General features: G+C 38.5%; 1 long non-coding RNA gene across 1 annotated transcript in view; it reads right to left on the minus strand.

Moving 5' to 3' along the window:
• LOC134225454 (uncharacterized) overlaps positions 1–16,417 on the minus strand; it is a 565,870-nt gene that overhangs the window by 308,588 nt on the left and 240,865 nt on the right. The gene's annotated exons all lie outside the window — the stretch shown is intronic.

Genomic DNA, 16,417 nt, shown 5'->3' on the forward strand with positions numbered 1-16,417 from the left:
TGACCTGACTGGATCTGGACCTGATCTGACTGGATCTGGACTGATCTGGACTGGACTTGACTGACTTGACTGATTGATCTGGACTGATTTGGATTGACTGATTGATCTGACTGGATCTGGACTGATTTGATTGACTGATTGACTGGATTGATTTGGATTGACTGGACTGGATCTGGACTGGATTTGACTGGATCGATTGACTGGATTGATTTGACCGATTTGGATTGGATTTGATTGGACTGGACTGATTTGGACTGGATTGATTGGATTGACTGGATTTGGATTGATTTGATTGTTGGATTTGATTGACTGGATTTGACTGGATTTGAATTTGATTTGGATTGGATTTGGATTGGATTTGGATTGGATTTGGATTGGATTTGGATTGGATTTGGATTGGATTTGGATTGGATTTGGATTTGGATTGGATTTGAATTGGATTTAGATTGGATTTGGATTGGATTTGGATTTTTACTGGTTTTGGATTGGATTTGGATTTAGTTTAGATTTGAATTGAATTTGATTTGGATTGAAATTGGATTAGCATGGATGTTCTAATCTTTATTAGGTAGTTCTTCAATCTTATTAGTAATGAAGTTCAACGCCGCTTAATTTTGGATTGCATTTGGGTATGATTTGGAATGTTTTTTGGAAGAATTTGAAACTTAATTGCATTTGCTAAAATCTCGGATAAAAAAAGAAGGTCATTGGCTTCGTGAATTTGTTATTCTCTAATCATCCATTCATTAAATAGATCCTAATTTTAGAACCTGTATAGATTTGTGACACGGAATAGGAACGGAAGTTTGAATCACGCTTCATCTTTCGCAACTTACAGTTTGGGAACCCGGATAAAAAATATTATAAAATTATAATAAATTTTATTGTTACAGCATCATTCAATACAATATAGCTACCATTAAACATAATGTATTTTTTACTATTAAATCACCCAAGAATTTATTGTTTTGCACGATTGAATGAATGGTAAATGGGACTTTTACAATAGATTATAGGGGTTGTTACGTATCTTTACAATAAAAAAAATGAAAATTTTCCATACAAAATTCAGAGCAAAACAACTGATTTTACTGTACTTCTATTAGATGATTTTCACCATTTAAACAATAGAAACAAATGTTCTTCTTATGTTTTTCATACTTTTTATTTATTGTTTTACCATAGAAAAACATCAATTTAAATTTAATAAATAAGTATAAATAAATACTATTACATTAAACTCTACTACTTGATTGTAACATTGTACAGTAATGTGTTTCGACATCAACAGCAAAGCCCGGGAACGGTGTTGGTAATGGAAATTAGCCGGCTTTGTTGTTGAAGTTGAACATTTTTTTCTGTAAAGTTTCAATCAAGTAGTACAGTTAAATTGAATACAGTCAAACCTCGATATCGACTCATGGAAGCAAATTATTCCATACTAAAAATTATTTTCTGGGTTACTGTGATGGTCCCTGCAAAAAGCTTTTCAAGGATGTTTTATTCCACATCTCGATATTTCCATGAGTCGATGGTCCCTTCAATATTGACTCATGGAGGTTTGACTGTAGTATGTACTACTTTATCTTATGACATGTAGACACCCCACTTAGGGCCAATTTATTCACCTTCACTTAGGCTCTGTCTCATTTGGAGAATTAAACTTAAAAGTGACAGTTCGAAAATTAGCACATAACCCAGTCATAAAAATGGCATCGTGTGATATGACATCGTGTGATATAATAGCTTGCACTATAAATGCCATATAAAAGTAATTTTCTGTTCAAGGAGATAATTTCTGCCAAATTGCAAACAATTTTAATAAGAAAGTAGTTTAGAAAATATGGATATTTCAAAATGTGTTATGTTATGACAATATTTGAGTTGATTTTCAAGTTTTATTGAATAGTTGACCAGCTTGATGGACACTCGTATAATATGGCGTGCATGGTAAGATCCAGCGTGGACGTATAGGCAAGATTCCATCAAACCAACGATCTATTAGAACTACAAAACGTCATAATTTAACAATTGCGGAATCAATCGTATCACTACAAACTATGAAGAATATCCTGATATTGAGTCTGCGTTCTTGTTGTTTGTTGCATAATAATCCACGATCTGATAGTGTTGGCAGTCATAAATTAGTTTATTCCTTGGCGTATTCTAGAAGGGAACAAAATTGTTTCATTATACGTATTCTAGAAGGGAACAAAATTGTTTCATTATACAAGTTATACATTGTTTCATTAGTAAAGAAGTGCAATTTAAAAACATCTTGCCCTTACCTTGTTCAAGCGTTGATTTGTCGTTGTTCAAGTTGATTTGTCGATGGTGTTATCAATTCATTGATGATTGAAATGATGGTAACGATCTTGCAATTAACGCAATTCAATGATACCGATCGATGACAGCTACAGGGCCATCTGAGGATTCTACATTTATATATTTCTGATGTATTATCTAATTGCCGTCAATTGTGGAAACGAATGGTAAGGACTAGAAATACTAGAATAAGAGATCGGCGAAGACGCCATCTTGTTTCCAATCGAACCGTCAAAAGCGGTTCCATTTCGACTTGTTTACTTATTGCACCCATAAGAAGCAAGCAAAAAGTTCAAGTGCTGCCAGTATCATTTTCACGATTTCATGCATTTTCATACGTTGCCATTACGACAGTTTTTCACTCCGCCGGTCTCTGGTTATAGGGTTGCTAGTAAGGACCTGTGATATATAAATTAAAAATCGTGTATAAACATTAATGTTCGTCAAATGTATTCCGTGTATCACAGAAGCTGGAAAGATTTGGTTGAACTCGAAAAGCTTTCTAACTCCGAACTAATACTTTACGGAATATTGTATGGTTCTAAGTCACCTACCTTATGCTGCTACGCAATGGTATTTTACCGAGTTCCATCGATTGCCGTAATCTGCTACTCGAAATCCAGCGGCTCTCATTCAAGCAATGCAACATTTAGTGTGGAATGCTGGGTCAGATCACTTGGCAGTTGCAACAGACCAGCCGCAGAGCTCAGGAGATGATGATGACGGCTAGCATGCTAAAAGGAGCCAGCTTTGAGAAAATCCAAAACCCAAAAGCAGCGACGTCCTTCTTTCGTCGGAACACCGGTCAAAGAAAGTACTATGCAGTTTGGTCGAAGATAATACATTCTCTCTCTGTCGGTAATCCACTAATATCATGTTGGCTTCCGTAAACTAATAGTTTTAACTAATAGTTAATTTGGAGCATCAAATCACTGGAATTTAACTTGGATAAAATGGAGATAAACAAAAACGAACTGTCAACTGAGTATCCCCATACACTGTTAAAGAAAACCACACAAATCTCAAATTAATAAAAAGATATTTAATTTGTGAAAAAGGTTGAAATTTATCTTGATTTCTTGCCTAAGTTTAAAGAAATTATTAAATAATATTACAACCAAAATTTTGTTCCCATATATATAAAGTTTTTCAAAATAAATTAACTATTAATAGACTCTATTGTTATTTCATTGTTTTCGTTTGATGTTTAATAAGTTAACTTATTGCAGAAGCTAATAATTTTCGTTAATTTAAGCACTTTTTTGAACAAATATCTAGATTAAATTTAATGTATGGTTTCAATTTACGAATATTTGGTTAACAATAAATAAACAATAAAAATATAATAAAAATTATTGCTTACAATAAAATGTTTTGTTTCTATGATGTGAGTACAACACAGATTTTTTTCGATCGTAAAAAATCTACAATAACTTTACAATAGGTTGTATTGATTACCATACAATTTATTATATACTAATAGTTTATACCATACAAAGTATTGTAAATTTTTATCCGGGAACCCATGTTCTAGATCAATGTTCTGGTATTAAAACCATGATGTTGAGACTAGAAATACTAGAATAAGAGATCGGCGAAGACGCCATCTTGTTTCCAATCGAACCGTCAAAAGCGGTTCGAATTCGTTTACGTTTTGCATCCATAAGAAGCAACCAAAAAGTTCAAGTGCTGCCAGTATTATTTTCACGATTTCATGCATTTTCATACGTTGCCATTTCGACAGTTTTTCACTCCGCCGGTCTCTGGTTATAGTGTTGCTAGTTGAGACAAGTTTATTTTGGTGTGCTTCTAATAGAGTAAACCGGTTGCTCAAATGCAATCGATGTTCACCTTCGCTTCATTTAAATAACCCATAAGAAAATCAAGCATTGCATCCTGTGCATGATGTTTTTTTTGCGTTTTTAATGAGGGAAGAAGGAGAATATGGGGTTTAGGTAAAATGTCTTCAGTGTGTGTTAATCGGCCTCATCGTGTCAATCAACAGATCTCAGATCTCCTCGACTTTTCTATGGAAAGGCAATTTGAGAAAATCCTATAAAAGTGGTTCATCAGGAGTTTCACTTTCTGTTGCTAATAATTATTATAGACATTGCATGTGCAACGTGCATTCTCGTGAACCAAGTTCAAGAATATTGTTTAAGCCATTGAGATTGTTTCCCACTTGGGATCAGTCTTAATATCAGAGTAGGCTCTCCATTCCAACTCCCCCTTTCTAGTTTGGCAATTCAACACATTAGCTGACTGTTGAATCCTATATTTAAACACATCCCAAATACAATAGCATATTTCGTTTCTCAAATATCAACAAATGGGTAGATAATATTCGATAAATCAATCGATGGCGTGACATTCGAACTATTTCCACCGATTATTTTTAAGCAAATTAGTCACCTGATCCTTCCTCGTTCGCCTCCTTTGTCAACACTTGTCTTGCTTTGACGAGCACCGCAGCAGCACCAGCATTAATGCGGGGACGGGTTCCACCAAACCAAAACACATGCCGATCGCTACGATCCGGTTGAGCTACTTCCAAACAAACAAAGTATCCGATTTCGTGTGCGTTAACTGCCCTTACGCCCATCAAATGGTACCCCCGAGTCGACACTGAGTGCACCGGGTTATCATATTTCACTCAGTTCAGAACACGGGCTATTTTAAAAAAGCAGAACCTTACCTACCTTCGGCTGCGCATGGTGGAGAAACGATTTTACGCTTGAACGAGTTCCGTTTTTGCGCGGCTCAGAGCTCTGAGTGCGGCGTTGGAATGGAGAGCCTACTCTGATTCAAATTTCATTCTAATTGATTTTTTGCTACTGTGAAGTGGGTTTTTTTCCACTTCGTCAAACCTCATATGGTGCAAGATGGATGGCAGGCTAAGTCAATGTTTTGATCTGCAAGCATAGAGAGATTGGCGATCGGAAAGCACATTGCTACTGGTTTTGTCTTTCTCGTACCAATCGATGCAGAAAAGCGGAAAAATCTGCCGTCAGAATACATGTTATCGAACCATCGTGGACGTATGGGCAAATGATTATTTCTAATGGACCTAGCCAATTTGATTTGGTCGATTTATCGGGTACGACATCCCGATAACTAGTGTTTACTATCTCAAAAGTTTTCCTTCTAATTATTTTTTTATAATAACCATTTAAAAAAGATATTAAGTAATTATGGTTATTTCTAACCGGTTTTATAATCTTTTTGAACATATATAAACCCTGGATGATAGGAAGATTGATCTTTTTTTCCTTTGTCCCCAAACCCACATTCGACAGCTGTTGCCATCAGTTTTCAGATGGTAGTTTGCAAGTCTGTGCGCTACTGAGGCGCATAGGCTTGGATGCTGTTATGACTCATGGGTGGGCAATATTTTGATCGATGGGCAACTAACCCATCGCAAAACTGGACAAACAAAAAACAAATTTGCGGTCGTCATTCCATAGGACATGAAACTCAATACTGCCTAGTCCTAGACAAGTTTCCACACCATAGAGTGAAATGATATTCATTTTTTTCTGCTACTGCTGAATAATGGAGACTGCTTCAATAGTCCATTTTGCCAGAAAGTGAATGGCGAGCCACTTCATACAGAGCGCTCTATCAACTCATCCTCCAGCAGTGAAGCAATAATCACCGGGGAAAGAAAGTGCAGCCACAAACGCCAAAAACTTTTGAAATTCCACTTTCAACAGGAAAGAAATAGACATTACGGCCCAGCGGTCCGGTTGTTCGTTCTGCTATAGTGGTGCAGTTTTCCGAGCAGTATTTTCCACTTTTCAAAGGCACGTGCGCTTCAAAGGAAGTAGGAACCTCTACCCTTTCTATTCAATGCAGTGCTACTTGCGGCGGTGCATCTTTGTCGAAACGCGGGAGATCCGGACTTGAAAGTACCATTTCTGTGTTAACCATCAGGCAATTCGAGCCCGGGGGAATTTCTCGCTGAAAAGAAACCATCAACTTTTCTGCCCCCGCCGGGTATTCTGCTTTGGTTTCCATTGGCGTTGAATTGAGTGGTGCAAATGACTTCTCGTGTAATAGTTATTGCACTGGCTTGCGACGAAATGGTCTACCTTTTGTGGACGAAAGAAGTTCCCATTCAATCTCAATAATGGCCTACGCTTTTTGGTAACTGGTAGGAACATGACTGGCTGGTTCTGATCATTTGCAAATGTGTTTTGTAAGTTGGTTTTCATGGGTTTGCAAATGAAAGCACTGTTTGTAGTCAAATTGAATCCTCACGGGGTTGAATTTCCCAGTTTTTTGTTATAGTTGGTTTAAATTGATTTCGACATTTACACCAAACGCTTCATTGTACTATTAAATTATTCTGCCAACAAATACATATCCACCCACAACAAGCTAAACCAAACAGCATCTTGAGTAGGTAGCAAACTCTAGCCATAACAAGAATTCTATTCATTTCTAGCCGTCAACTCCTAATGAAGACTGACATTTCTCTGCGATGCGGTGTCAATTAATTTGCCGTTCTTCTCGAAACAACAACCAGCCCAGATCATTACTCCCCCATCATCACCATTATTTGGACCACGACACGCAATCAAAACTATATCCTACTTCTATTACCGGATTGGAAGCGTCTCCCATTAGTCGAACATTGGCGCGCCCACTCAACCCATGTATCGCGCACCACGCACGAAGACCGAGAATGTCCCGTGGGTCATCCCTTCAAGCTGTCCTATTGATGCGGCACCGCTTCCACCATACGGCCAATGAACGACGACGCCGAGTCGCTTTCATTGTTTCTATCGCGCTATTGCTGCCCGAATAGAACATGCCGTGCCAACGAAAAGCGATCCACTTTCGGGGCCATGAATGTCAAACTGCGGAGCGCGCTGTCAGATGAAAGCGATCTTTTGCCTAATTTTGTCGGGGATGGATTAGAGTTTCCAAATCGAAATGATTAACGAGAAGTAAAATCATTATATCAATTTATCAATATTTTCGATTGAAAAGGATGTGTTATTAATCGTCAAAGGAAATTTGCTTTCTACGATTTCATTAAGGATTGGTTCATACAAATCATTTCGGTTGTTTCGATTGTTCTGACGACCCTATCCAAGCCTTCAACCAATAAATCGGTTACATGTGACGTGACAGTGATATCATTGAGTGGATTTTTGACTGCATCGTCCCTGGAGCGAAAGCCACATTCGCCCCTCGAGCGGGACCGCAGTCTCAAGTGTGAGAACCAACCAACAAAACGGCAGCGGCTGCGATCGCGATGACATTTTTCAACGACTACATTTTAGAAGGGAAAACCCGACGGCAAGAAACAACGAGTCAAAAATATTGTCAAACATTTTGACGGGATTGAGATTTAAGTATGATGGAGAAGCGATGAAGTGGGCTTGTTCTAATTAGCAAACATCAATCATAATCAGAACCGGAATGCCCTATGGTAGTGGTGCTGCCGACGGTGCCGCCTCTGGGACCGGAGCTATGCCTATGAATATGACGATTGGCTGAATCACGGATCGGGACCACGGCAAACGAGCATGAGTTTGTCTAACATGAGAACCGAGAGATTGATTACTGCGTGGTTGATGTGGAATTGGTGCCTCACTTTTAAGGATTTGTTTCTTAATGAGATCGGATAGACTGAAGGCAACTATTAGAGAGTGAACAAAATGAACGAGCAAAGATGATGACTGTAGACCAATTCTGAGGTGAAGGTTTATTATACTCAGTTCATTACTCCGAGCTCCAATGTTTGGTGTTTGTTAATTTGTAAAAGAAATAAGTTGCGATTTCGAGATAACTTTTTATTGACGTTTTTGTAGAATACAATTTGTTAACGTTTTCATCATGGAAGGGGGTGGGGTGAGTCTTCTTTATAAAGCTTCTATGACTAAAACGCGGAAAAGAAACGATTCCACCACAGAAAGAAAAGGCAGCACGAAGACCTACCTAAAGTGCAGGAAAATATGGATAAGAATGATGTGCGGAGGTTCACGGAACGCTTTCCGAAAGGTCCTAGGTCGAAGTAGCATTGAAAAGAAGGATTCACCTGGTCGACGAAATAGTCGAGCTGGAGAGCCTTCTTTGCTGAATTTGGTTTAGATAGCTTTGAATGAGCTGAAAATAGCAAGGGCGTAGCCAAGGGGGATGGGCGGGTGGTGGGGGGAGGGCGTCGCCCCCCCCTAAATTGTGGAAAGATTGGACGGGTACTGAAATGAATTCCCTCAAACATGTGCACTTTACGATCCAATATACAGATATACAGAAATATACAGAAATTGGTGGTTGAAATTCAAAAGATTCCCAGGATCCATAATATATAAAAGTTCAAAACAACTCGAAACATTTCGGGCTCAAAAATTCTCTTTGAAATCCTTCTAGAGGCTCCCCTGGGAACTTCTGAATTCCTCCGGAAAGTTATCCACAAATTCCGCTGAAAATCGTTCGAAAATCCTTCTCATGTAATTGCAATTCCTCCTTATCTAGATACCCCCCCCCCCCATTAATTTTGACGTAAACTACGTCTAAGGGGAAGACTCGGATACAGGGTGACAAATGAAAATTTCTAAATTCGAGACCGTCACGAAATCATGTAAGATTTTGAACTTCAATAGCGCCTTTATCTTCCGATGGATTTTTGAGATTTATATATCAATCGACTCTAAAATTCTCTACCAATTTGTCAATTATATTTAAACTTTGGGTTATGATCGGTAAAATAGGGTATCGGATCATTTTGGCAACACCCTTTTTTCTTGTCCGCTTGTCCGGCGGCTTTTGGACTCTGCTTTTTGTGCGGTGTTTCGCACAAAAAGTAGAACAATGGAGCCGGACCAGTGACCGCGGTCGAAACAAATGTAACAAAAATGCGTAATGTAGTGCATGGTGTATACAAAGTGATGCAGATAGGGGCATGTTTGTGCAGGCATGAGACGATCAATTGTTATCAATGCAAATGCCCTTGCTAGTAATGCAATTATCGCAATGTAATTGCACAAACATGTTTATATTAAAAACCGGAAAAATGTTAAGTATTTTTTTGCAAACTGAAAACTAATAAGGCCGTAACACATATTTATTAAAAATTATGGTCTATGCAAGGTCAAGGTCTACTGGTCTCCGCAAAGCCAAGGAGGAGGGGGTAATCTTCTTCTTCTTCTACTGAATCGAGCGGCGTGAAAATTTGAATGCAGAGGTTTTTGGGGCCGGGGAAGGTTCTTAAGATGGTTCGAGACCCTTCTCCTCTTTGAAACCTGGCTCCTATACAAATGAAACACCAATTTCATCATAACTCGATATCAAGCAAATGGAACCAAATCTGGCGTGTGGAGGTTTTGGAAGGGAAGATATGTTTCTGTTCTGGAAAGGGGAGCTCCCATACAAATGAACCAAAAAATTCTGCATAGCTCGAGAACTAATCAGAGAATAAATCAATTTTAGGCGAAACAAAGTTCATCGGGTCTGCTAGTATAAAATTAATATTAAAATGGAAAACAAAAAATAAAAAAAAAAACTCCTCGGATTTGTTAAAGAATGTTTTGAAAGTTCTCAAAATTTACCGGAATTTTTTTTTGTTTCCCCTCAATTTGTTATTTTTGTGCAAAAAAATCCGAAGGGGGGGAGACATATTTTAAAAAAATATTTAGATCGGCCCAATAATATTTTGGCCAATTAAATGCGCGCCTGAATCAGAAGGATTGACCTTTGATTCAGGAAGTGTGAATGCACTTAAGATATTTTTATAATACATGGGTGCAATCATGCGGTACTTATTGTACACGACAAAAGTTTCGGAACGCATACGTTCTTGAAACGGGCTATATGAGTTACAATAGAGCTATCACCTTCTTGCTCCCTGATTCAAAAGTCTTGCAATGATATTAATAAAATGGTTGCACTAATATTTTATCCATAGTGACACACAATGGTAGAATCATACTCAAATCTGAATCATCGAGGTTTCATGCACGAGCTAACTCGCCTGCGATTATGTAGGGGGAGCATCGCGCTTAATTTTCTCGGCCAGAATCGCATCGCTTCGCTCACTCACCGAAAAATGATTTCGTTCTAAAAAGCGTCAAAACGCAATCGAGGCGTATGTTTTGTTTATATATGCAATTATTAGCCATTGTTTTAGACGAAAAATGGTTATTTCAATGCATTCAACAATGAAGAACACGTAAATATCATACAATGATGCAAATTGCGATTCGAATCATGAGCAAATCTCTGGGCCATGATTCTGATGGGATTTGACTCACGCATGGTTTGAATCGCCGATGAGATTTGAGACTTTGAGATTTTACCAACACTGGTGACACTGCCAGACAGTGGGAGTTAGATTGTAATAACACACACACACACCCTCTTTTCCCGTCCGCAACGTTTACTACTCCCGCGCATCACAACCAAATTAATTGAGTTTTGGTACATGATTGACATTTTATGATTTCTAGTGATGCACGCAAAACAAGATATGCCTATGATAGGAATGTTTCTGAATAATAAATGTTGCAAACGGAAAGGATGCTCCCCTAGGGCTTCTTCTATTGAAAAATTTCATCAAATGTTTCAAAACCCAAATGTAGGCAACTCGGATCCAAGAAAGGCATCATTACTACTGAGGAATAAATAAATTTTTATAGTAAACTAGCGGAAGAAACCCAGCTTTGCCCGGGTGTTATAAATGTCACATTGAACTATTTGCAGCCAAGGATGTTAACGATTATTCAGTAATTTGCGTTCGATCATTTAGTAGTTTGTCAATAACACATTACAGAAGCTGAATTTTAAAATATGTTGTATGGTGGACTTCTAGTGGGAAGGTTTTTCTACAACTTTGCCTAATGGTTCGTTATTAGAATTCAAGTAATAACGGAGTTGGAGCGCTAGTTGCAGTAACTTAAACTAAATGATTAGAATTTTGTTATCATTTAGTCTAAGTTACTGAAACTATAACTATAACTCCGTTACTAGTGGAATTCAAACAACGAACCATTAGACAGAATTGTAGAAAAACCTTCGCACTAGAAGTCCACCATACAACATATTTTGAAATTCAGCTTCTGGAATGTGTTATTTACAAACTACTAAATGATCGAACGCAAATTACTGAATGATCATTAACATCCTTGTTTGCAGCACCGCACTCTAGATCAATTTCCGTGCATTTGTTTTATTTTCCTCAACAGCTAACCCAAAATAGTATTTTAATGATTTTTTTACATTTTCCCGTTAAATTCACCAACTTTTTGTATATACAGTCAAACCTCTATGAGTCGATATTGAAGGGACCATCGACTCAAGGAAATATCGAGATGTGGAACAGAAACTTCTTGGAAAGCTCTTTGAAGGGACCATCACAGTAGCCCTGGAAATATTTTTTAATATGGAATAATTTGTTTCCATGAGTCGATATCGAGTCATAGAACATCGACTCATGGAGGTTTGACTGTACAAACCTTGCGGATCTCATAACGAATCGATAAGGGAAAAAATCTTGCAAATCGGTCAACCCGTTCGCGAGTTAAATCATCAGGAAGGAAATCTCAACTCATTTTTATTATATAGGTTTTTTAAACAATTGTCGTATCCAACAATTTTCATATCTTAAGATACGCTAGTTTTGTTCGAAACCAGTGACATAAGTAATCAAATGAATTTTCTGAAAATATTCATGCATGATGGCATTACAATCCGCGATGAACAAAACTGCCTTACGTAGCTTACGTTGGGCGGTTGTGTCTTGTACATAACCCTTCTGATTTTTTTTTAGGAAATTCATGAGGAAATTCCTAGAAGATTCTTTTCTTCTCCAAGATTTACTTCTAGATATTTCTTCGGCTATTCTCTCTTCAGGAAGAATCCGGCATTTCCTTCAGGCATGCATTCGAGAGTTCCGTCAAGAATACATACGGAATTTCTTCCAAAAGTTCTACCAGAAGTTTCTTCAAAAATTTATGACGGAAATTCTCCGATTTAGCTCCATAATTTCACTTGTAAATCTATAAGAATTTCCTTCGGAAATTCTTCTAGGAACTTCTCCGGGCATTCCTCTCGGAACTCTTCCTAGCATTCCAATCTGGAATTCTTTTCGCAATTACTTCAGAATATCCTTCAAGAAATCCTCTAGAAATATCTTCATGAATTTCTCCTGGAAATCGTCCAAGTATTTCCCCAGAAATTCTTACAGGTATTTTTACGGGAGTTTCTTCAGGTACTTCTCCAGGAATTTCTCCGGGAGATTTTCCGCGGAAGTGTACCATAATTCCTTCCGGACTTCACTCGGAATTTACTCGGATATCTTCCAAGAGTTCTTCCAGAAATTTCTTCGGAACAATCCGCAGGGATTTTCTTCAGCAATTCATCTGGGAATACTTTCAGGATTTTATCTGGGAATTTCTGCATTAATTCCTCCTGGTATTTTTCTGGGAATTCCTTTAGGAACTTCTCTAAGAATTACTTCAGGACTTCCATGTGGGAATTCCTCCGGAAGTGCTTGTGGGAGTTCCTCCGGGAGTTCTTCCAGGAGTTTTTCCAAGAAATTCTCCGGTAATACCTCCAGGAACTTTACAGGGAATTCCTGGACGATATTTGACAGGAATGTCACGGGAAATGGGATTTCGGAAGTTCCTTCAGAAATATTTTTTCTCTTCCTCTAGGGTATTCCACCGAATGTTTCTCTGAAGTTCCACCAGTAGTTCCTTCGGGAATTCAATCAGGCTTTCTTCCAGGAATTCATTTAGCATTTCTTTAGGCATTTATCTACAAATTCCTCCAGAAGTTCCTCGGAGAGTTTCTCTGGGAGCTCTTACGGGAATTCCTCCGGGAAGTTCTTTTAAGAATTCTTCCAGGAGTTCCTCTTGGAATTCTTACGGAAGTTCCTTTGGGAGTTCATCTTAGAATTCTTACGAGAGTTCCTCCAGGATTTCCTCCGGAAATTCTTCCTGTAGTTCTTCAATAAATTCCTCCAGAAGTTCCACCGGCAGTTCCTCCGAGAATCCCTTGGATAATTTCTCTGGAAATTCCTATAGAAAATCCCCCAGGAGTTCCTCCGGAAAATACTCTGGGAGTTCCTCCGGGAGATCCTTTTCAGAGAAACACCCGGAGAAACTGCCGGTAAAACTCCCGGAGGGATTCTCGTAGAAACTGCTGGTGGATCTCCCGGAGGAATTCCCGAAGGAACTGCCGGAAGAGCTCCCGTAAGATCTCCCGTAGGAACTCCCGGAGGAATTTCAGGAGGAATTCCTAGAAGAATTCCTAGAGGACCTCCCGGATGAGCTCCCAGAGAAACTATCAGAAGAACTTCGGGAGGAATTTCCAGCTTAATTTCTGAAGAAAGCCTAAATGATTTCCTGAAAAAAGCCTGAATAATTTCCTGGAATAGCTTCTAGTGGAACTCCCGGAGGAATTTCCGGAGAAACTCCCGGATGAATTGCTGGTGGAATTCCCGGAGGATTTCTCGAAGGAATTTTCTGGAAGAATTTCTGAAGAAACTCCTGGGAGAATTTTCAAAGGAACCCCGGGGAAACTACCAGAAGCATTCTCGGAAACAAGAGAATTCATCTTATAGACAAATCTCGTCTAGCTGAAACCTTTGTTGGGGTTTGTAGCTGGACCATCATCATCATCAGAGGACCTCCCGGAGAATTCCATGAGGAGCTCGCATAGAAATTCTCGGTGGAGCTTCTGGTGGAAAATCTATATAAATTCCTGAAGAAGCCTAAATAAATTCCAATTCTGCCGAAATTCCCGGAAGAATTTTCAGAGGAACTGCTGATAGAACTACCGGAATAATTTTCGAAGGAAATCCTAGAGAAATTGGAAATGCCGGTGGAACTCCTGGAAGAATTCCAGGAGGAATTTTCGGAGAAACTCCTGGAGGATCTCCCACTGGAAATCTTGAAGTTTCCACCGGAATTCTTTCAGGATTTCATTGCGAATTAATTTAGGAATTCTTCCGAAAATTCCATTGTTGATTTCATTTTCGTTATAATTTCTGTATAAATTTCCGGTGGAACTCCTGGAGAAATTCTTTGAAATTTTCACAAGAAATTATTTGAAACAATTCACGGAAAATTTTATGGAATTTACACATGAAATTCGAAGATTTTTCGTGAAATTCTCAGGAATGTTTAATGGCAATTCTGCGGAATTTCCACGGAATATTCTTATTTTTAAAAATTATGGGAAACAGCACGAAATTATTTGAATTATTGCAGGGAATTCTGCAGAACTTATAAAGAAGTTCGTGAAGATTTTCTTGGAGTAAATAATGGTGGAATTTTCGGATCAATTCCCGGCACCAGCAATTCCTGAAGACACTGCCGAAGAAGTTGCTGGAGTCATTCCTAAAGAATTCCTGATAGAATTTCGGATAGAATGCCAGGAGCAATTGTCGAAGGAATTCCTGGAGAAAGCTTGCATATTGGTTTTTCTGCCTATTTTATAATAAATATTATTTCAGAGACGATTTGTTTAGAAATTCAGATGTATGGTTCAAGTTTTCTTAAACTTATGGAAGAATGCAGGATTTTTATAATAATTGTTATAGCCGATTTTATATTCTTTCTGAATACTAAGTTCGTTAATATTTTTCTCACTTTATTTAAAAACATCTGATGAGCAATAAATCACGCATTTTTAAATTCATTATTGTTGTAATCATTATTGTTTCGATTTGGTTTGGATTTGGTTTCATGTGTTAATATTCATGTGTTTTTATAAAACTACTATAAAACTACGATTTAGAAGACCAAAAAAGTTGGCCCCCCTTCTCGAAATCCTGGCTACGCCCATGGTAAATAGGTTTTACGGCAGTGCAGGTAGAAGCGTTAGTCGTCTATGTCTATATGCAATATGCATTTTGATGCCGTGTATTGTGGGTTCGCTGCTAGCAGTCGCATGCTATTTAGGGACTCGTGCCCGTTGCAATAGAGAACGGTATAGTGTAGCAAGGGCAGAAAAGAAACGAAACCACCGCAGAAAGAAAAGGCAGCACGAAGAGAGTGTGATACCGGTGATAGCTGAAATGCAGGAGAACGTGGATAGAAACGATATGCGAAGGTTGACTGTCAATGGCGCACGGCAAAAGACTGCGCCAGTGCCCGCCATGTGCAATGACCGAGAGGAAAATTTGCTGACAGACAAGACAATGGTGGCAGCCAGGAACACTTCGAAGATTTGTTGAACGGTGAAACAAAGGTGTATTAGGGAGAAGGATGGACATAATCGGCGACAGTCAAGCTGTGGAACCACCAACGCTGGATGAGGTAAAGAGAGCACTACATGAGCTGAAAAACAGTGAAGCTGCTGGGAAGGACGAGATCACAGTCCAGCTTTTCAAACTCGGTAGTGAACAGCTGCATCAATCGATCCACCACATTATTAAAAATATGGGAGGATGGAAAGCTGCCTATCGGCTAGTTACATGGCCTCACATAACCAATCTATAAGAAAGGGAACAGGCTGGAGTGGACCAATTACAGATTGATCACTCTCTTGACCTCGGCAAAATTCTGTCGCGTATTCTATTTAACAGACCGCTTGAAGAGTCCTTCGTCACCAGCAGGATTTCATGAGGGCCGATCACCGAAGGATCAGTTGTTTGGCCTGTGGATGATCTCGATACATTCCAGTACAACTACAGTACAAATTACAGACTGTTCATTGATTTGAAGTGAAAAGTGAAAAGCATTGAGCTGTGGAAGATAATGTCTGAACATGGTTTTCGGGCAAAACTGATTAGACTGATACGTGCAACGCTTGATGGCTCGAAATCAAGTATTCGGATTGCAGACGAAGTGCCAACCTCGTTTGTGACCTTAGATGTATTGAACACAGCAAATAATTTTGAAAATTCAACGACGTGTAAAATTACAGCTAACCTTTTCGAACGAATTAACATTCGATATTCAATAAAATTTTATTGAACTTTACAAGCAAGCACAGTTTAAATTTATTTCGATTTAAAAGAAAAGGGAGATTGATTGAAAGTTACGTTTATTTGCATGCTCCAAATATGTGCATGAAAATACATTTAAAATCACAACATATTTCTATCTGTGAAGCAAGGTGATACACTTTTGAATGT

The sequence above is a fragment of the Armigeres subalbatus genome, chromosome 3 (assembly GCF_024139115.2).
Source record: "Armigeres subalbatus isolate Guangzhou_Male chromosome 3, GZ_Asu_2, whole genome shotgun sequence".
Classification (NCBI taxonomy): Eukaryota; Metazoa; Arthropoda; class Insecta; order Diptera; family Culicidae; genus Armigeres; species Armigeres subalbatus.